The sequence below is a fragment of the Coffea arabica genome, chromosome 2c (genome assembly GCF_036785885.1).
Source record: "Coffea arabica cultivar ET-39 chromosome 2c, Coffea Arabica ET-39 HiFi, whole genome shotgun sequence".
NCBI classification, from domain to species: Eukaryota; Viridiplantae; Streptophyta; class Magnoliopsida; order Gentianales; family Rubiaceae; genus Coffea; species Coffea arabica.
Window position 1 is genome coordinate 22,695,447 of NC_092312.1, and position 21,845 is coordinate 22,717,291.

At 33.6% G+C, this 21,845-nt stretch overlaps 3 long non-coding RNA genes across 13 annotated transcripts; 1 reads left to right on the forward strand and 2 right to left on the reverse strand.

Annotated features, from left to right (window-relative positions):
- The first annotated feature begins 3,757 nt into the window (after positions 1 to 3,757).
- LOC140035237 (uncharacterized) lies at positions 3,758 to 9,505 on the forward strand. 2 transcript variants are annotated; one of them, XR_011839214.1, is made up of 5 exons: positions 3,758 to 4,773; positions 4,877 to 4,948; positions 5,047 to 6,779; positions 7,146 to 7,253; positions 9,317 to 9,505. It is a non-coding gene; the product is annotated as an uncharacterized lncRNA (long non-coding RNA). The 2 variants fall into 2 exon arrangements; XR_011839213.1 differs by having other exon boundaries at positions 3,758 to 4,948.
- On the reverse strand, positions 7,988 to 9,600 carry LOC140035236 (uncharacterized). Its single transcript, XR_011839212.1, has 2 exons — positions 9,458 to 9,600; positions 7,988 to 9,332 (listed from the first exon to the last, which is right to left on the reverse strand). It is a non-coding gene; the product is annotated as an uncharacterized lncRNA (long non-coding RNA).
- Positions 9,601 to 14,161: 4,561 nt separating this feature from the next.
- LOC113723763 (uncharacterized) lies at positions 14,162 to 20,524 on the reverse strand. 10 transcript variants are annotated; one of them, XR_011839224.1, is made up of 6 exons: positions 19,763 to 20,524; positions 19,583 to 19,663; positions 16,590 to 17,966; positions 15,235 to 15,336; positions 15,025 to 15,079; positions 14,162 to 14,876 (listed from the first exon to the last, which is right to left on the reverse strand). It is a non-coding gene; the product is annotated as an uncharacterized lncRNA (long non-coding RNA). The 10 variants fall into 10 exon arrangements; XR_011839222.1 differs by having other exon boundaries at positions 16,590 to 17,735; positions 17,859 to 17,966; positions 19,583 to 20,524; XR_011839223.1 differs by having other exon boundaries at positions 16,590 to 19,663.
- Positions 20,525 to 21,845: the final 1,321 nt, after the last annotated feature.

Here is a 21,845-nt window from a genome sequence, read left to right on the forward strand (position 1 = left end):
TGCATAAAAAGTTAAATACTTAGTCTTTAGGGTTTGGTGTTGTTTACTCGTTTGATTGTCATGTATTTAAATTTGAAATTTATATTATGCACATGTAACATATATTTAAAGTTACTAGTGTAATACTATTAGTTTTTACCACATATTACCAACCCATGGAAAATTTGAATTTGATCAATTCCTACCTCTTACTCAAATGATAACCAATGTGAACCATAATGGTATGCACTTGAATTCATTTCGCTTTCTGATTTTAAAAGCATGTTTGCGCGTGATTTTTTTTTTTTTGGGAAAAATGCAAAAAAAAAAAAAAGCTCCTTTAATTGGGACAAATATGTAAATTAGCTTCGTGTGATTTGGAACCTATAGATGAACTAGTGGTGCAAATGAATCGAGTCAAATCAAACTTTGACTTAATTGAGTTGAGTCTTAACTTAATTTTATCAAACTTGACCTCGACAAACTCTCTATGCAAAGTTCGAGTTTGAGTTCGATTCAAATTTGAGTTTAAAAATAAAAAATTATTATATAATTTTTTAAAAAATAAATAAAATAATACATTTGCTTAACAAATAATAAAATTTTGGGGATATATTGTAATTTTATTATTAAAATAACAAATATATATATATATAATTAAGCCGACTTGCGAGTTAACGAGTTGAGTATTTTTGAACTCAAATTCGACATGTTCAGTTTGAATTCGACTCGAGCTCAATGTTGAATGTTTTGACTTGAGTTGCGTGCAAAACGATGTGCAGTCCTAATATTAACATGGTCTGAATTAAAATGAAATAGTGAGTTTTTCCGGCTACATTTATGGTCAAATAAAAATAATAATAAGAACAATCAAACTGTTTAACTGGAATAGCGATGGAATTATCAACGTGCCCTTTAAATTGAGTTGAGAATGTATTGCAAAGGAGCCATAGGGTTACGGTCAAGATTCTTCTTCCCCCTATTAACAAACAAGGCGCTTGAAATTCTTGGGAAAATTTTGTTGAGTTGATTAAACTTAACCAAAAAATCTTTCACCCAAAGAAATTTCAACTTTCCCTTTGGATAAGTTCTACAATTTAATCCCACAAAATAGCAAGAAAGCAAAGGAAACACGTTTGGAATTTGAAACTAATATCAAGAGTAACATATAGCCAAAGTCCTCCATGATTCAACCTAACTTCAGGGTAATTTGGCAGCAATACAAGTTATGCAACTTTTCAGAAAAGGAGTTTTACAGCGCCATTTTTGATGAAAAAATTGACGGGGCTTTGGTCTCGGCTAAACCATGATGGCAGCTGTGACCTATTCTCCTTCTCTCTTTGTTGAGCTTGAATGGTGTAGACTTGTGGGCTAATTTAGAGAAAGAAATTTGAGATTTGGATTTTTCAGGGCTAGTCAATTATGAGCTTTAGTTTTGTGATTAATTTTGTTTCATGGAGATGCGAGATAGACGGAAGGTACTTTTTTAATTAATTTTTTTGGGTGTTAGTGTTAGGTTGCCTTTGATATAACAGAAATTTAAAAGAAATAATTTTAGAAACCTCCCCTAAGGTTTTATGAAATATCACTTAGCTCCTTGAGATTTTCAAAATCTCACTTAACACCCCTCGCATTGACATTTTGATAATATTATTGGCCCTTCTAATCAAAGGTAATATTAAAAATTTCATGTTTGAGGAGAGAGACTATTTTAGTGCCTTTAATACTCTTGAACTATAAAAATGAACATTTTACAATCCAAAAAAAAATACTAAATTGGAACCATCTTAAAAATCAGAGAATGAAAGATGATAAGATTTTGTGTTACAACTAATAGTCACTTTTATAATAGAGAGAGACCGTAAAAGCAACTACTATTTTTAAACCATTTTTACAAATAAAACTCTACATAGCGTTGAAGGCAATTAACATGTAAAAATCACACATTTGAGCCAAAAAAAAACTTAGCAATAAATGAAATCCAACTTCAATATCACATAGAGAATTTACTCAAAATAGATCGACATTTTTATGGGTGTGAAATATGAAAATTTTACTAAAGTTAGAATTTGAAAAACCGTAGACTGGGGCTTCAATTGCTTCATTTCTCTCGCACTTTACATGAATAGGAACAAATAAATAAATGAACTTGTGAAACGCAAAAAAGGTTAAATATGAAGATATTGTTGACAATTCATTACCTTTGATATTGGCATGTGACCCACTTATCACTTCAAGGGTGCTAAGTAAGATTTTGAAAAGCTCAAGGAAGCTAGGTGATATTTCATGAAATCTCAGCGGAGGTTTCTGAAATTATCCCAATTTAAAAACTAAAATCTGAAATTTGAATCAATTAAGTTATTAAATTGTTAAATACTAAATTCGATACATTTGAATCAATATCACATTATTATTAATTTTTTTTATATAATAACACATCTAGTCTAATTTAACTTACTCTTACTTCTACTAGGAAATGGGAGGGAAGCTTACTCTAAGGGGTGGCTCAACTTAGTCGGAGGAACCTGATGGGGACAAAATCACCATCAGACCAGATGGATGCACTGCGCACATATATGGATTTAAGTTATCAGTGATCACTTATCTTTGGGTGCAAGTTTTATCTTAAAAATTTAGTATCGCTTAATTAATTCAAATATTCAATATTTGGTTATCAAACGCATCTGAGTATATTAAAATCTGAACTTATTAAGTTTAAATGCTGAATTGAGTTATTGAACAGGACTTTAATCAAATAACCATTTAACCTAATTACTAGTCATTAACAAATTACCAATTATACCAAAAATTGATCCCTTCCTTGTGCTCACCATCTTCTAGAAAAAAAAATTTAGACGAGATTTTGTTAATAATTTGCTCCATGTTCCATGGGTTACGATAAAATGGCAATGGGTGGTGTACAATTGGAGGATTTTTTTATTTTTTGTTGTTGTTCTTCTTTTTAGGGGAGTAGTTATTACATATCGGTTGTTTGCATTGCAGCAATTTTTTTTACTACAGTGCTTTTTCTGAATTATTTGCCCAAAAAGTTTTTCCTCTCCCTAACAATTTCTTTTTCAAATCGTCCAAATAATTTCTATCCAGCTGAACGTATCAAATTGATAAGTTTACCCACCTTATATAGAGGAAAGTGCAATTTAGAGACATAATCAGATAATAGATAAACATTTAGGAAAGCAATCAAAATAATTCTACATTACTCTCCAACCAAGAAACACTCTATAGCTCAATCCTCAAAATTAAAAAATGCAAGAAAGAAAATCAGCTATATTTGAAGAGAAAATTGGAAGCCTGACAGATAATGCACCTATTATTACCTTGAGTTATTTGAAAATACACAGCAAAACTAAGAATCTCAAAAACATCAGAGTCCAGTAAAAAAAAATCAGAGTAAATTCATAAGCATCTGGAAACATTTAACAAAAGCAACAGTAGATGGAAATCTTAATATATATCTTACATGTATAGAAAGAGTTAAGACTTCTACTCCCTCATTGTACCACGTAGCGGCATTAGGGAAGGAAGAACATTTTTCTTCCTTTTATGCCCTGGGAATGTTTATTACTTCTCCTAATAATATATCACTGTTGAGGTTATTTTTGTCTTTTTACATGAAATTACCATATTTACCAGAGAAAAATAACTAGCCCCAAAACAGTAACTAACTCTTGAGGGCTATTTTTGACTTTTTGCAAATAGTCTTTTGCTTTCTTTCTCAGTCTTTCTCGTCTCTTCCCCAGACAAAAGATAGCAGTAATTGCCATCAGTTCAGACTCCTTTGTCTTTGTAGTGAAAGAGAAGAAGTCAAAAATTCAAACAAAAAATAGAAGTTGACCCACATGGCAGCAAGACAAAACACTCTTTTTTTGCTTCATTTTAGCCCATCATTTTTTGTTTTCTTCTTCCTTTCTCTCCCTCTATTTCCCGTTTCTTTATTTCTCCTTTCTTTTCATTCTGGTTCAGACACGAAAATTACTACTCCCTCCGTCTCATTCATTTGATTATACTTTCCATTTTGGAATGTCCCAAAACAATTATTATATTAGAAAAGTCAAAGCAATCTTTACACTCTCTTTTCAATATGACCCTTCTTTTTAATCATACATTCAATTTTAAAATTTGAATTTGAGGGGGTAAAATTGAAAAGAGAAGCACAAACATCACAATCAAATCACTATTCTTAAAAAGTTGGATTCCCCAAACATAACCAAATGAATGGGACGGATGGAGTACTTGAATTCTTCCACCAGTAGCGAACTGTTTAGAAGTCCTCCCTTTGCCAGTGTTCCTGCTTTGTTTTCTTTTTTCTTCAGAAGAAGCATGTTTGCAGATTTCATTTTGTCTTCATGTTCAGCTCTACTTTTTCTCCTTTGTTCCTCTCTTTGTTTCCATTCCTTTCTTTCTCTTTCATTTTCTTTTTGGTTCGGACAAACAAAAGTACCAATTGAACTCCTCCAGCACTTGGTCAACAATTTGACGATCTTATCCTCTAAATTATGGCTGCTCATCTATCTCCCAACCGTGGAATTGTTCCACAAAGAATCAATTATGTCTGCCCATCCATATCCCAACCGTGGGATTGTTCCACAAAGAGTTAAGTATGAGGTATGATTTCTACCTATTACAAGGGATATAGGTTTGTCCTTTTTCCTTCCTTTTCGTTTGCCAGTTGAGAAATTATCAAGAGTGCGAAGAAAAATCTCTAACAACTCATCGATTTTGCGTCATTATCTATTGTGTTCATGATGGCTAATACCATTGTTAGGGATATAGGTTTGTTCTTGTGTTTTCCTTTTTGTTGGCCAGTTGGCAAATTATCGACAGTGAAAGAAAAATTCCTAACAACTGATAAAGTTTATGTCTCTATATATATTAGGAACACAAAACACTACTCACAAAAAATTCTACGGTTCTTCCTCCTTTTCCTGTATAATGTTTCCTATTAAAGGTAACTACTCATTTTCTATGTCTAATATTTTTGCGTACGAGTAATGAAGAGATTGGATAATCTGTATACTTGTTATTTTGGTTGCCAAATTTCTTCAGGGGTTTAATTGCACTTTGAAAGAATTGGTACAGAAGAGCTTGTGATTTACCATTCACAAATTTCCATTAAGCAATTGCTTCAATTTCAAGTCACTCTCCAGTCCTTCAGTACAAGCAAGTTCTGCTGTATTTCATGTGTTAGTTATAGTTTTTCAATTGTAAATTCGTTTAGTTTCACTTATTACTTATCAACTGAATTTTTTTTCCTTACATTTTTTCTAATTAGTTGTAAGTTCCCTTGCGAGTATAAGTCCATAGGTTGTAAGTTCTGCTATTTAATAGTCAAAGTTTGCCGGGTTCCTGTTATATGTTACAACAAATTGATTCCCACAGAATGAAAAGTTTAAGAGTACTAAACCATTAGGTATCAATTACTAATCACAACAAGAAATAATAGTGCATTTGCATCTAAAGTAATGGGAAAGATCTTCACATAATCTTTTGTTGAACAAAAAGAGACAAGATAGGAGAACCTAAGGCCAACGTATCTCATACTTCCAGTTTTTTCTTAAAAAATAAGTAAATAAATTTGGAGAAACAATCACTTCACACTAAAGAGAGAGGAAGTTTAAAAAGGAAATTATAAATGCTGCAAAGAAAGAGTCTTACATGGTTCTCATACATTTCTTGCTTTTTCTTTTCCTGTTAATAATATACTACAACTGATTAGCAAGGAAGCATTGTCACCACTTGCTGAATAGAGATAACTAAGCTAAAACAAGTTAAATTCTCAACCTCAAGTTCAAGCTTAAGTTATAGTCTTATGTAAAGGCATCAGTATGAATACCGCCATCCACGTCTTATAGATACGAGAAAAGCTTGCTAAAATCCCACTTATGAAAATGAGAATAAAAGATAAAGTCTTACACATTAAAATTTTGCCCCACCTTGGAGATATTATTCACAAAGGTTAGATAGGCAATAGAAGAAACAAAATTCCAAACAGAGAATTCTAATATTGAGTTTATAGGATTTTTTGTAGCTGGCTAAGAAGTGCAGAATATTAGTTTCTCAAAGCTATTTCTAGAGGCAATGAGGACAAACAAGATTTGAAGTAAAATAATTTACTTCACAAATTCCAATCACCTTTTTATCTTCCCAATCACGTTTTTATTTCACATACATCATATCATAAAAAGTATTACAGTAATTATCTCAAATAAATCATCCAAATAAACTCTTATCCAAACAAACTGAATGTGTTTTGTTCCATAGAACTCTCAAATATTAAATCCACAATATGAGAAGTTGATTGCATAAAATTCACTTCTTTGTTGAGGAAAAGTTTTTGTGATATTCTGGCACTAAGTTGAATCTAGGTCTACTATTGCAGTTTTAAATTACTATATACATGATATTGGTTTTATATCTACTATCTTGATTTAGTGTTCTTGGTTGCTTGAATTTTGGCATTGAAATTTGTGGATGAAATTATTGATATGTCCATTCTGGTATTTCTTAATATTTCAGCTGCTTTTCTCCTTTGTAGATTGGCATTCATTTAAAGTGTGCCTAATTATACTTTCTCTTTTTCTAATTTTTTTCTCCTGTGAGTATAGTTTAAACATATTGGATAATTTGTATAGTTTTACACTAACTGATACCTTTCTTCTACATTTTATTTTGGTTGCCAACTTTGTTCAGGGGGTTAGTGACGATTTAAAAGAGTCGGTGCTAAAGAGGCTTTTGTTTGGGATTGACAGATTCGTATGGAGAAATTGTTTCAATTCTAGGTCATTTCTTCTGTTCCTTCACTACATCCTGCAATTTTTGTGCTTAAATTTTGCTCTGCTTTACTATCACCCTGAAGAATATCATAAGTGAATCTTTGCCTTTTACTATTTAATCACTCTGATTCGTCGAATACGACAATCTCAAACAATTAGTCTGATGTTTGTATCTCTTGTATCTAGCAGTTTGGATTCATAAATATAGACGTTAGCTTTACTCTCTTCATTAGCTATCACTAGTCACATTTTGTTACTGCTACTTTCATTAAAATGAAAAGAAAAAGGAATGCAACTAAAAGCTTTAGTTGTAGGTTCATTTGATTTCACTTATTAACTAAACGTATACTTTATATGACTGTGGTGAGCCAGACTAATCAATAGATTGCTATGTATTGGAAGCAAACGAGTATGATCAAGGAAGATCACCTACTTGCTGCAATCAAAGTTGCTACTTCTATCAGGGCACACAATCTATTAGTAAGTTTTCAAGAATTACCATGAATTGCATTTGAGTTTAGTTTTATTCAATATTTGAATGAAGATTCTTATCTCACAAAGTATGCTCTAACCATTAAGATTTTATTAACAGCATCTTTTTATTAAGAAAAAAAAGAAGCAAAAGTATGAAATTTTGATGAAATAGAAAGATGCTTCCATGCCTGACTTAGTCCACATCAAGTCCATTCTATAAGCATATCACCAATATTTTCCATTTTGCATTTTCATATATAAACTTACAGATATTACTGCTATTTTACCTTTTTTATTCTTATTCATGGTTCTGGTCATGGTATGCTAGAAATAAAGAGCTTGATATATTTGATTATCGTGGCTAGTCAATGAACGCAAAAATGAAAAATGGACTTCACAATAGGAATGTTTTAGGAATCTAGACGTTGTACGCAATTAATGTGGGCTTTCCATTTGATTCGGAAATAGTAGCAGCAGCAACCCACCTTGCTCTTCACTTCTCCTATTATGGGTCTTCATTGGTAAGTTTAATTTGCCTTCTTTTTTGTTTTGTTATCTTTTTTACATGACAATAGCAGACAAATAAATAGATTGGTATACCTATGCTCTGATCGTAGATATTAGTCATATGGACACTGAAGCAGTGGTAGATTTTCAATGTTAATTGATAACCAAATTGCTGATTTGTTATTGTGTATCTTATGCACCTGCTTGTCAAAGAAATCAATGTTAACCCTTAATGGAAAGAGAAAAATGAGATGGAAGCTCTTGAATGAGTTGTTCCACCCACAGTACTTTGTAGAGTAAGGAATTTTGTGACAGTAGAAACCTTGAGTCAGTTTACAGAGTTGCAATTGAAATCAACATAGGGGAAGAGCTATGTTTTCGGACTCGGACCAGATATCGACTCGATTGAGCTTAGGAGTCAGGAGTCAATGGGTTCAACTGAGGTCATTCGGAGATTGAACCGGATGACATCATAAATACGTCATATATATATATATATATATATATATATATCTTTTTCCTGCAAATCAAATTTACAAAATATAACCAAAAACCAGTGATCCAAATTCATATCCAATTCCCCAAATTGCACATGTTTAATTTGAACATCCTTAATTTGCTTCCAAAGATTGTTAAGCAATTTTGTGGGAGACTTTGTAGTACATACTAAACTATACTTAGATTGATATGTGTTCAGCTGCAATACATAAAGATAAGAGAAAACAAACAAGTAAAAGTCAATTTAATACATTATCACTACATTTACATAATTTGATGACATTTTCAGTTGCATGGTCAATTAACAGAGTCTTCTACATGGTTAATCAACCTTTGAGCTGGCTTAGCAGTCTATTTCTGTCCTACCTTAGTTAAGCCAAAAAAGAAAAATAAAAACAAGAATGCCAAAAATAAAAAAATAAAAAGAAAGTGATAAGTGAATGCTAAATATCAATCTAGAACACTGATTTCAACTTTCAAGCAATATAAGAGGTAGCTTTTAACTTCAACGTCTAAAATCTAATTAGTGTCTATTACTTATGCCAAAAAAATTAAAAAAAAAGAGTAGTTATCTAGTTTCTGCAATTCCAACTTAAAGTAGCCATCCTGATTTATGCATATCTCAGGAACCAACAATAGAGTTACCAAAAGATGCATCCCAAAATTTTCAGTAATTTTACATTTCCTCAAACACATAGAAGGCAACAAAGGAAATCCATTAATTCAAATAAAAGAATTAAGAAAAAGTCCCCAATAAAGTTCTTCCATGTGTTTTGCCTGAAATTTAACAAATAGATCATGTGAAATTAAATTAACGAGTGCCTCCACATTGCTGGTCATTTACGCTTTTCCCTATATCAAAATTAGATAGCATTTACCCCAATAATGCAATTCTGACTTTTAAAGGATGCATTTATGTAGCACAAGCAAATTTATCTTCAAAAAGTGAACATTTTAGTTTTCACCAAATTAGCCAGTTGCAGAACATTAACTTACTTGATTAAACAAAGATCACTCCAACCTTTTTTTTAACCAACCTTTCCAATTTCTGCTACACTCTGCAGGGGATCGGATGGAGAACTGGAGAAGATAGCAAGAATTGATTCAGAATATATAGGAAATTAGGTTTGGACTCTTTGGACAAAGCATAGGAAAGGAGACTGGAAATTGGTGTATAGAGCTTGTACTCCCTAGTAGGAACTTACTTGGAGATTTTAGATGTGCCGTCGGCAATGGCGACAAAGATTGGCGTGGGCAAGAAGATGGAAACAAAGCGACAGAGATTTTAAAAATTTAGGGCTGGAGTGAAGTGAAGTCCGGGGTGTCAAATTAGGAATTTGGCTTGGGATAACTAGTGAAAGCCTGAAAAGTCAACAAAAGACAAATTTTTTTTTTTAAAAAAACTCGGTTCTTGCCGGTTTTAACGGTTCACGGTTCAACCCGATTTTTGATTGGGTTTGACCGAGTATTAAACAGAGGGGGTTCTAGAAGAACTCGGACCGGATGAATGGCCGGTTCGCTGTTTGACCGATCGAACCGACCAGTCCGGTCTGAGTTTAACAACACAGGGGAAGAGTTAATGGATTGTCGTCATTGTACAGTGTTAGAAATGTGAAAGTCCATGAACAAAGAGAAAATATGGGTAAATATTCTCTATCTCCTATGTTTGGCAAATATCCACTTTATGATTCTCTAACATCTCTTCTTCACATATTTGGCCTTAAGGTCAGGGTAAAGATTGCAGCATGGTAGCATTGTCTCATCTTAGTTCACTTTAGCTTAATTTTGTTGGTAAATCCAGGGATCAGGAATTTGATAAAATGAAATTCAGAGAAGTGATGAGTGAAAATTGAGATGTAGAGGCAGAAATTATCAACTATGCAAGCAATGTGATGCAAAAAATAAGAACTAAAATCTACATGCTGAAAATCAAAGCTCAAAAACAATCCATCCAAACTAGAACAAGTTCTAAATGAGGGATTCCGAGAGAAAGACATACTTTATGAACATAGTCACTCAATCAGATATTTCTGGTCTCTAATACTGTGACAGAGTCTTCCATGTTACCTTAACCTCTCTGCAAAAACATATGATTAGGAAAAATGAGCAGAATAATTACATGAACATGAAACATACAACAATCACTATAAAAAAAGGGAAATATCATAAACACTTAACTAATGAAAGTTATTTTATCTTTAACTTGAGAAGTAAAAATACAAATGACTTACCTTCTTAATTAACATGGTTAGAAGAAAGACTAGGAGGGCGAAAATGAGATGAACATGCCCAATTTAGTAAAATGATTTGTACTTAATCCGAAATGGATATGTTCTCAAAATAGTGAAAACATTTATATTAATATAATTTTTGGGCTTTTAATGCAGAAAGTGGACCATATCTCAAATCTTTTTCATTCATATGAGAATCAGGTCGGAACTTTTATATTTTCTTCCTCAAGAATCTCAGCATAGTCCTATATCAAGAAGCAATCGGGCAAAATAGACAGCAAAACATCTAATTTGCTCTAGATAAAGAAATGTTTGAGGTACACTGACATAGTCACAACTCAAAAACAATACCATAGCTTGCAATCTGTTTGGAATTGTCTCAAATGCAATCAGGTCAGCACCAGAGTCGGCAAGGACTTGAACTCTTCTTCTATGGAAATCTTTCAAAAGTCTCCGGAGTCACCGCATCCCTATTGTTAGGCCCGAAAATAACCCTTTTCTAGGCGATCACACAATGGAGCAGTTGATAAGAAAGCACAGGTGCTTGTGAGTAGAAGAGATAAACAATTTAAAAATCATAAACGTAAGAATAAGTAAATAAAAAGGAAAGAATTGCAAACCAATTAACTACCCAACTCCTCTTGAGTTTGTAGATTGATTCAAACAAGCTACTTCAAATTGATGAATTACAATCACTCTTGTGTACAAAGGAAGGATCACTTCCTCCTCGCCCCAAGCCGCACTTGGTCAAGTAAGAAAGTTTTACTATCACTCGGATAACCCTCACAAATGAAAAGCTTACAAATGAAAAGCTTACAATGAACCTCACACCACTAAAACTACAAATCTTCTTTGAAAAGTATTTTCTCACTAAAATCTTTCTAGATCTTTTGTATCTTCAGTGTGCCAAAGTTATTTGAAGTGTCTGACCAACAATTATTTGTATAGGACCAAGAAAGTGCCTCATTAATGCTTTCAACGGATAGAAAGTAGTTGAACAGTCAACTAGCCGTTGGTAGTGTCGGACGTTCGATAGCCCTGTTTTATGCGTCCGACAGTAGGCAGTGAATTTGACAAATTTTCTTCAATTCTTTCGGACGTCCGGTAGGTTCATTTTCTGCGTCCGAAGGTATGATGTAAAACTAGAAAATTTTCTTCAATTCTTTCGGACATCCGGTAGGCTGATTTTTCGCGTCCGAAGATACTCAATGGTTGTCGGACGTCCGATGCAGTCTTTTTGAGCGTCCGACAGCTTTTAGCAACCTTTGTCTTCTTTCAATTGCACTTGTTCATCGAATCAAATAACTTCAAAACTGAAAGTATATCTTGAAGAAATATTAGTATCATCCATTTGTTTTGTAAACATCAAAAGATAGGGATCAAGATCAACATTCTCGCCCTTTTTTATGATGACAAAACAATGGATGGAAAGAAACAAAAATAAGTATAAGCTCCCCCTCAAACATTGCATCCAAACTTATAATTTCAAAAAACTCTCCCTTACACATAGCATCCATATCTCCCCCTTTTTGTCATCATAAGATGAGAGTAAAAATCAACTATCATAATCCAGCAAAAGAGTATAAAAACAGGAAAATGACAGCAATCACCAACATATCACAGAGAATTTGATATCAAAAGAAGTATCAACATATGACAGAGAGTTTTGACAAAGCAAATCATTTTTAGATCAGAATTATTCTTTTCTTTCATTTTTGATATCATACAGATTCAGTAAAATTTAAAAACTCAGATCAAAGTAACAGAAATATCAAAAAAATATTATGAACAAGAATCACTGCAATGATTAACAAAATCTCCTACTTGTTAGAGTTAGCATCATGTCTAACTATCCACATGCATTTCATGCCTCTTTTCATATTTTTTCTCACATAACAATCACTTTTCATGTGACCTTTTTGACAACAAAAATTACACATAATCAAAGAGTTATTAACATGAACAGGTTTAATAAATCTTACTTGTCTTCTCCTATGGATAGCAAATTCATTGGAATTAGAACTCAATCTATTCTTTTGAAAACAGACTTGTTTCTTGTGTTTAAGCAACTCATTTAAACCACCATTCTTCTTTTCAAATCACCTTGTTCCTTTTTAAACAACTCACAAATCTTTGTTTTTCTATCAAGCTCAAAGTGTAAAGCAGTATCACTCTTTTTGAAGTAATCATTTTCAGCATTCAACTTTTTATTTTGTTGAAAAAGATTTGCATTATCTCGAAACAAAAAATTAATTTTCTGTTTTAACTCCTTGTTTCTAGCATAGGATTCTTTCAAACTATCATGCAATTTTATAATGAAAGATTCAATATCATCATCAGTTTCATCATCACTTTCAAATTGAGAGTTAGAAAATGTTACCTCATCATCTCCAATGGCCATAAAAGCCAATTGAGCAGATTCTTCTTCCTCTTCAATTTCACCATCGGAGTTGCATTCATTCCATGTGAACTGAAAGTTGTTGAATCTTGATTTTCTTCCTTCTTTCTTCTTCATGACTGGACACTCATTTGCGTAATGTCCAGGTTGGCCGCATTCAAAGCACTGATCAGTTTGCTTTTTGTTGAACTCTAGCTTCCCTTTGTTTCTCGAGTTATTGAACTGATTTGGGAATGAATTGTTAGGTCCACCTTTTCTGGATCTCCTCTTGTTGAGTATTCGTTTGAAACTTCTTGTGATGAGTGCAATATCACTGTCATCACCTTCTATGTCATTTCTATCTAAGGAGGCTGTATCATCTTCATCTTGTGAGGCTTTTAGAGCAATACTCTTTCTCACATTTGTATCTTCTTCCTCCTGCACCTTGAACTTGAGTTTCAGCTCATAAGAAGTTAGAGAGTTAATAAGAGATTCAATAGGCATAGTATTCAAATCTTTAGCCTCCTCAATAGCAGTCACTTTATTTTTCCAATCATTGGACAAGGCATTCAAGATTTTTCTATTTTTCTCACCAAGAGAATATTCTTTTTCCAGCACCTCTAAATCTTTAATGAGATCATTGAATCTACAATACATTTGATCAACATTTTCATGAGGTTCCATCTTGAAAGATTCATACTTTGTAACTAGAATGGATTTCTTTTGTTCTCTAACATTCTCACTACCTTCATGAATTTCTCTCAATTTATTCCAAATTTTCTTGGCTGACTTGCAGCCTTTGACTCTAATAGATTCATTTGAGTCTAAAGCACAATAGAACACATTCATGGCTTTTACATTTAAGGTGAGATGAGTTCTATCTATAGCAGTCAATTCACTTCTTGTTTTTGGTCTAGATCTCTGAGTATTTTCATCTATAAGAGAGGCATCATATGGACCTTCACTAATGATAAACCACAGTTCAATATCAATAGATTACAAAAAGATAATCATTCTTTCTTTCCAACTCACATAATCTGACCCATTAAACATAGGTGGTCTAATGACAGAATGTCCTTCAAAAAATATAGCATTGTTGGTTGTCATCATTACTCCAAAGTCGATTGAACTTAATCTCTAGGAGACCAAGCTCTGATACCAATTGTTAGGATAGAAAACAATCATTTTCTAGGCGACCACACAATGGAGCAGTTGATAAGAAAGCATAGGTGCTTGTGAGTAGAAAAGATAAACAATTTAAAGATCATAAACATAAGAATAAGTAAATAAAAAGGAAAGAATTGCAAACCAATTAACTACCCAACTCCTCTTGAGTTTGTAGATTGATTCAAACAAGCTACTTCAAGTTGATGAATTACAATCACTCTTGTGTACAAAGGAAGGATCACTTCCTCCTCGCCCCAAGCCGCACTTGGTCAAGCAAGAAAGTTTTACTATCACTCGGATAACCCTCACAGAGTTACACTCATGAAGTATTCACTCACAAATGAAAAGCTTACAATGAACCTCACACCACTAAGACTACAAATCTTCTTTGAAGAGTATTTTCTCACTAAAATCTCTCTAGATCTTTTGAATTTTCAGTGTGCCAAAGTTATTTGAAGTGTCTGACCAACAACTATTTATATAGGACCAAGAAAGTGCCTCATTAATGTTTCAAACGGATAGAAAGTAGCTGAACAGTCAACTAGCCGTTGGTAGTGTCGGACGTCCGATAGCCCTGTTTTATGCGTTCGACAGCAGGCAGTGAGTTTGAGAAATTTTCTTCAATTCTTTCGGACGTCCGGTAGGTTGATTTTCTGCGTCCGAAGGTATGATGTAAAACTAGAAAATTTTCTTCAATTCTTTCGGACGTCTGGTAGGCTGGTTTTCCGCGTCTGAAGATACTCAATGGTTGTCGGACGTCCGATGCAGTCTTTTTGAGCGTCCGACAGCTTTCAGCAACCTTTGTTTTCTTTCAATTGCACTTGTTCATGGAATCAAATAATTTCAAAACTGAAAGTATATCTTGAAGAAATATTAGTATTATCCATTTGTTTTGTAAACATCAAAAGATAGGGATCAAGATCAACACCCATATATGCCACTGCAAGATTACACTTATGGACCACAAAAATACAAGCCAGCTAGCCAATAACATTACCTTCTTCACTGTTCACAAATTTAGCAAGGCTTCTGCAGATCGCTCACCTTCACGCCTGAGAAGAAAAATAAATTCATGAGGAATACAATTGTATGAACTCAAGACATGTAAGTTGCATTTACATAGAGTCAACATCAGGACAAATATCATTTCGACAAAGCAAGTAAAAAAAAAAACAGAGACTATTTGAAACTCCAATATTTCACATACTCAATTTTTGGGATCCAAAGAACCTTTTGGAAACCATTGGATGGTGGGGTAACTAGAAACACCATATTTACTGCAAATGCTCTTATGCTCATTGTAGTCCACCTACAATAGATATAATTTGATAAAATTTCAAAACTTAAACTTATTTTTTGCTATAATTCACAGTTAGACCATTGATTAATCTTTTAAATATTGAAATTAAATCAGATGCAAAATAGAAGATTCACAACAGCTAAAAAAGTTAAACTGATGTTGATGCCAACAAGCAACCAGATAGCAATGGACCTCAAGTTCCACTTTCTCAAGATTTTAGTTATGGAAATCAAATAGAACATATCCAGTTTGCAAGGATGAAAAGAAAAAATGTAAGCACTTTTTCAAAAATATGAATGCGGACTCAGGAGTGCCATTAAATGTAGTTCAATGAACCAGAGAGAGACAGAAACAAGAAGCAAAAGAAAGGAGAAGAAAAGAAAATAATGGTCTTTCACTATACTGCTCATTCAACTCTTTCTCTCTCTCTCTATAAATAAATATTTCGCATTTTCTACACTCCCCTCTGCCCCCTACCTGTTGCTACTATTGTTCAATCTTCACCGCCACTGCGCCACACCACCTGATTCTATCTCTCTCTCTCGTTTTCTCCGCTCTCTTTTTTTCGATTCCTCCTCTCTTGCTACTTTATGAAAGGATAAGAAGAAAAGGGAAACTTACTTTGATGGAGTATTTATTTTGGGTTCCGTTTGATTTGTTTCTCATCATTTCATCTTATGCTGGTTCCTTTTTGCTCCTACTTGCTTGCTATGTTTGCTGGTGATTTCTAGGCAGTGAAAAATCAAACCCCAACAGCCTGAGAATAGGATAGTTTTGCAGCAATTTCTGGAAAACTGTTAGGCTTCCTGGTGCGTAGTAGAGAACTAAATGGTGTATAGGTATATATAGGTATTTCCTAATCAGCCCAATTAGTTCAATATACTGCATCCACCTCCAGCCCCTATTCACTCTATCTTTTGGGCACGCACATTAGCAAATATAGTCAGTACAACAACCAAAAATGTGCAATAGGCTCAGAAATAATTAATCAGTCTCTGTCAGAAGAAGATTATTCTCTCCATGTATGTAATGAATATGAAAAGTTAATAAAAAGAGAAGCTCTTGTCCAACAAAGATGTGAAAAAAATTCAAGGTCAACTTAGGCATCTGATAAATCACAGCTAACTCAAGGCCAGTACAAAGTCATATAAATTGCTAATGCTAAAAGCAAAACAAGCAGAAGCTAACATAAAGCAGATTACAGGCAAACATTAGTATCAAGGAAATAAAATGAACAACCAATAGAAGACTTTTTTGAATACCTGTACAGGTGCCAGCTTAGGTGGAAGCGTTAAACCAGGGTCATTCCCACGAGTCATGATAATTCCTCCAATAAATCTCATGTTAATAGCCCATGATGTTTGCCACACATGTTGCCTTTGTCCATTTTAAATGCCTTTGTCCATTTAATAGCAGATAGACTGTTTAGGGAATTGCACCTTTCATATTTCAAATGCCAAATATAGAACAGCAAAAAATTGATACAAAACAACTACATCTGGTAGGATATTTTGGAAAAGTGTTTAGCAATGAAAAAAGCTCAATAAATTTTAAAATGGTAAAAAGGTAAAATGGTAACACAAAAGTCTTCTCAATACACAATACAAAATGATGACAATCAAATTTTTAACTTGCATACAAGCAATCCTCTGGAGAAATGAAGCAATAAGGTAAGAAGTAAAATTGTTTTAAAAAATTTGAGAAAAAATTACTCTACCCTAAAGCCCAACTCTTTCCACGACCCCCTTTCCAACCAGACCTTTCAAAATAGGCCCAACTGGTCAATATAACCACAAAATTGAGGACATATCACTACATTTACGTATACATGTGTACGCACAGTAGTTTTCGACTTCAACAATCAATCCAACTCTGATCTAATGTGCTGTAAGTGAAAAATTAATAGCATATTCAACCTAAAGACTGTTATTTCTGTCTTTCTCTAAGGCAGCTATTGGGAAGTTTATTGTTTAGCTTTCCTACTATAAATTGATCATCCCAGAACAGAATGAGAAACTGCATTTTACAATCTAATAGGCATCAGCTCATGAGCTTATCTTGGTGTAATTCTGTCTGGATGCATATAACCCATGCCCTCTATCAAATTAACAGCATGCAGCAGTGAATGCATTGGGAAGTAATGTGGTGACAAAGAAAGCAAATCTCAGGGTTTATTGAAAACAAAATTCCTTAAATGCCTAAACTTCTAACATCTTACAACTACATGAGGCAAACTTCTCCATCAAAGCTTGGTACCAATCCAAAAAGAACTTGATGCTCAGAGAGTTGAGGAGCCATTCCCCTAGTCATCCGAACATGACGGCACCAATTCACCCTCAATGCATGACAGAGCAACATAGTCATTGACCAGCATAGCGAGTTTGTAATCTCTTTCTCTCAAACTCAAGCTAGCAAAAACACAGAAGATCAAAAAGTCAGTAATGAGGTGAGATGACACTATGCATTTCACTTAATTGAGTTCAACTTTCAGAAGGATCCCAGTTGACAGTCTCGCCACTTTCTGCACTCACTCATTGGCAGCCGGAGTTCCTCCAACGACGGGCTCGGGAAGATTTGGGCTACTAAAGCGCACTTAATTCATCGCAACTATAGTAGTCTTGTCCCAGTGCACTGGAAGCCTGTATACATGATGAAATTAGTAATATGAATGATAATCCTTTGTTTCATCTTTATTTGGGCTTATGCATAAGATAAATTTAAAGGCAGAACAAATACTAAATGAAAAGTAGCCGCTAGTAGTAAATAACACCATAACAATCACTAAAACAACTCTTTTTAAATGATAACATACAAATGGTCATCCAGAAAGTTCTTTTCTGCATATCATAAGCCAACTGAGTATATTAAATATTCAAATGTGACGGTCTAATCAGTATATGTGAGTGTATATGTGCACAGACACGAGAAAGGGAGAGAGAAAGAAATTTGGAGAAGCATTTTTTTTCCTTTTTTTCTTTGTAAGGGGGGTAAGGGAATTACCACCATGTAGCACCTCTATTAGTTTTGCCCCAAAAAGTCAGCATGCGATGCATTTAATGGATTCAGGATGCCAGAAATGCTGTTGAGTTTCATTAAAGTACAAAGTGAACTACTTGCATTCATGCCCATGAGTCAGTTAACTGCATTTTCAAGAAGCTCGGGGGCTTATTCTTCTGTTCTCTTCAGAAATTTCTGATTAAGACCATAGACATTAAACAATTTTAGGCTCGGTTAATCAGATGATTCTAACCAGATTCCTATATGAAGAAATGAAAACTAAATACCAAAGTTGAAAGTAGAAGACTGCCATTCAGAAGGATTGACGTGTTTCCTTGACATTGAAGTTTTATCGATCACTTCAGATGAAGATTGAACGAGTAAATATTGAGATTCAATTGGTAAATTGACCCAAAATAACATTGGATAACCAGGGTAAGAAAAGAATATACCCTGACTTAGTTTAAATGCTGCATTTTCTAGAATCATGTAACAGCAACTATACAGTAAATCCTTTTGACTCTTTTCTTTCAGTTTCGCTATTAAAAAAAAAAGCCTTAACCATCTTCTGAATTCTCCTTTAGTGGTGTTGGCAAGGATGTAGCAAGAAGAAATATGTTAGTCTTCTAATGAATTTAGACAACATGGATGGATTTGTTTTGCACACAACATTCATATAGTGCACAATGGCATTTGAAGAATTAAAAAGGAGATTCCGCATAAGAATAGGATTGTTTTGCAGTTTTGCTTTCCAATTCTGCATCAAACACTACTTTTGAAATGGAGTTATTTTATGCATCGGATGCTGAAGGTTAAGCTATTCTAATAGTCCAATAAACTTTATGAAATTAAGCATCTCAAACCTGATAGTACATTTAAATAGAAGCCACACTATCTACTCAACATCTATGATCTTTTATTAGAAACAATTATTTTGATTAGTAAAGATTTCTTTTTGACGATAAACCCTTGGAGTTGTATAACCACAGTTAATTCTTGAAATAACATACCATTTAGTTTATGCAAAAATCTGCTCTTTGTCAACAATTGGATGTCATAACAACACTAGCATTACTAGAACTTCTTTATCACAAAATAAAAATAACAAGTCAAGACTGCAAAGAACCAATATTTTCAATTAGCACAAGAGGACAGAAAAAACTACATAAAATATACTGAAAAATCATATTGAGAAAGTCAAACCGCTAATAGAAGATCAAGAAATAGCAATAAAGAAATGACAAACATAAAAACTTACGTTTTGAACAGAGCATAAAAAATGCTCTGAGTTTCAGCTGTAACATCAATCCCAAATATTTCAGCCTCCAACTCAGCTTGCCTAAAAAATGCTACTTATAAAATCAACCGCAATAATCACAAAATAGTCCAAATCCACAACTTGGTCAGAAATTTTTTTTAAAAAAATAATTCGAAATACCTAATAACAGTCTTCTCTGTCTTGAAGATTATTAAGATCAATAAAACATTTCTTCAGATCAAGAGGGTCTTCACCTCGACCCAAAAAATTAAACTCCTTTATGTAATTGGCTTTCAATAGCCTAATATTCCTCTTTGGCCCTGACCCTAAATTTATTCCTTCTTGTATTCTTCAAATCCAAAGTTAAAGGATTTCAAAACCCACAAGAAACATTACCAATTCATAATAAGTACTGTAAATGCATGCGAAAATACTGAAAAGAAAAAATGAAACTGTTTAAGGGAAAATCTTGAAAAACAAGAGGAGAAGGATATGAAGAACAAGTATGTTGGATGAGCGGTCAAAGGTCAAGACTTGGATGAATGGTCTTGATGGTGAGTATGCATCCTACTGCGAAATCTTCATTATTGTTATGCGCTTCCATGGATTTAGGCTTCTTCTCTTTTCGGCTTGTATTTCATGTGATTTTTGAGGTTTTTGTAATGGAGTATCAGTTTCTGAAGAGAAGAGACAGAAGAGAGGAAAAAATGAGAAAGAGAATGTACGGAAGCTCAATCGACCAAAAGAAAAATCTTGTGGTTTGGAAAAGGAAAAAGAACAAAAAAAAAAGGAAAAGAAAATGAAGGACGAAGAAGATAGACCACAAACAGTGCTCTACAAAGGTATCCCCTCAGCTCACCTGCTCTTTGGCAATAGAGGAAGAAGTAAGAAATGAAGAGGAATAGTAGAGAAGAATTAAAGAGTTAGTGAGGGCGACCAAACTTGCCACCAATCTCCTAGTGAGGACGCTTGGAACTGAAATACGTAGGGTTAGTGGAGCATTTGCTCGTTTCAGCAGAAGCTGAACTCCCAGCTAAGCAGATTGTATGGGATAAAATGTACATTACCAACACACCCCTCAAAGAAAAATGGAACTCAAAAATACAACAAAAGGTCGGGAAGTAAATAGGTGCAGACCAAAGGGTTAACACCGTAATATCAACAAACCTCGGAGCCCAACGAAGACAAGACATTACGAAACAACCACCTGACTGTTTGACCAGGAACCGGGCCCCACATCAATAGCACATCTATACGGTTGATCAGAAGCGAATCATATGGCACCATGTGGCAGATGAGACGCCGACGTGGAACCGCAGCTTTCACACTAGTCTATATGGTTGACTAGGAGGGTAAGTGAGATTGTATAAATTAGTTGCCCAATTATATGTCTACTAAGTTTGTATTTTTTCTAAAGAAAAGAAAAATATATTATTATGGGAGTCATATGAGTTAAAAGGGTGTCAATGTATAAATGCAATTTTGCGTAATGATATTAAATTAGAAATTAGTTTTGCATTAATTATTTAGGGAGTTAATAGCTATGATGCATATATACAAGCAATATCAATTCTCAATTGGTATGTGACTTGCATTCATACGAGTGTGATAATGTACTTTGTCACCATGACTTTTGTATGTGCCAAAATCAACTGTGAATTTAACTTTCATATGTTACAACTAAAGCTCCACATTTTATTGTGAAAATTAAGGATGATGCTATCTAATAGTTTATAAATTTTTAAGCTTCACATTTTATTATGATAGGTAAGGATGATGCTATCTAATAGTTGATAAATTTTTGAAACCAAACACTTGATAATTCGAGAAACACATGATTCAGATTAAAATGACAGAACTCCAATAAAAATCTGTAGAATTTTCACACTATTCAACTCTCTAACTCTTTACTTTTGTTGTAACTTCAGGCATAGAGAAAAAGAAAATGAGCTGAAGACCACAACATAAATAGAATAAAGGCAATTTCAATTTACTAAACATTACTCGTGTCCTATAGATCAATGCTTGATCGTGCTAAGAAGTTTGGATTATTTTCTCAGGCAATAAATTCAAGAAGTTCAGGAGGATAAGAACATCTTTTGCAGAAAAACAGAAGAGCTGATGGAAAAAAAAGATTAAAAAAGTATGCATTTAAATCACTTTTGTAGAAAAATAAAAGAGCCAAAAAAAAAAAGAAAGAGAAAACAACAGTTAAATAGTTTCTAATTTTAAATTCAAGTTAGCGTCAACTCATGTAGCTGAG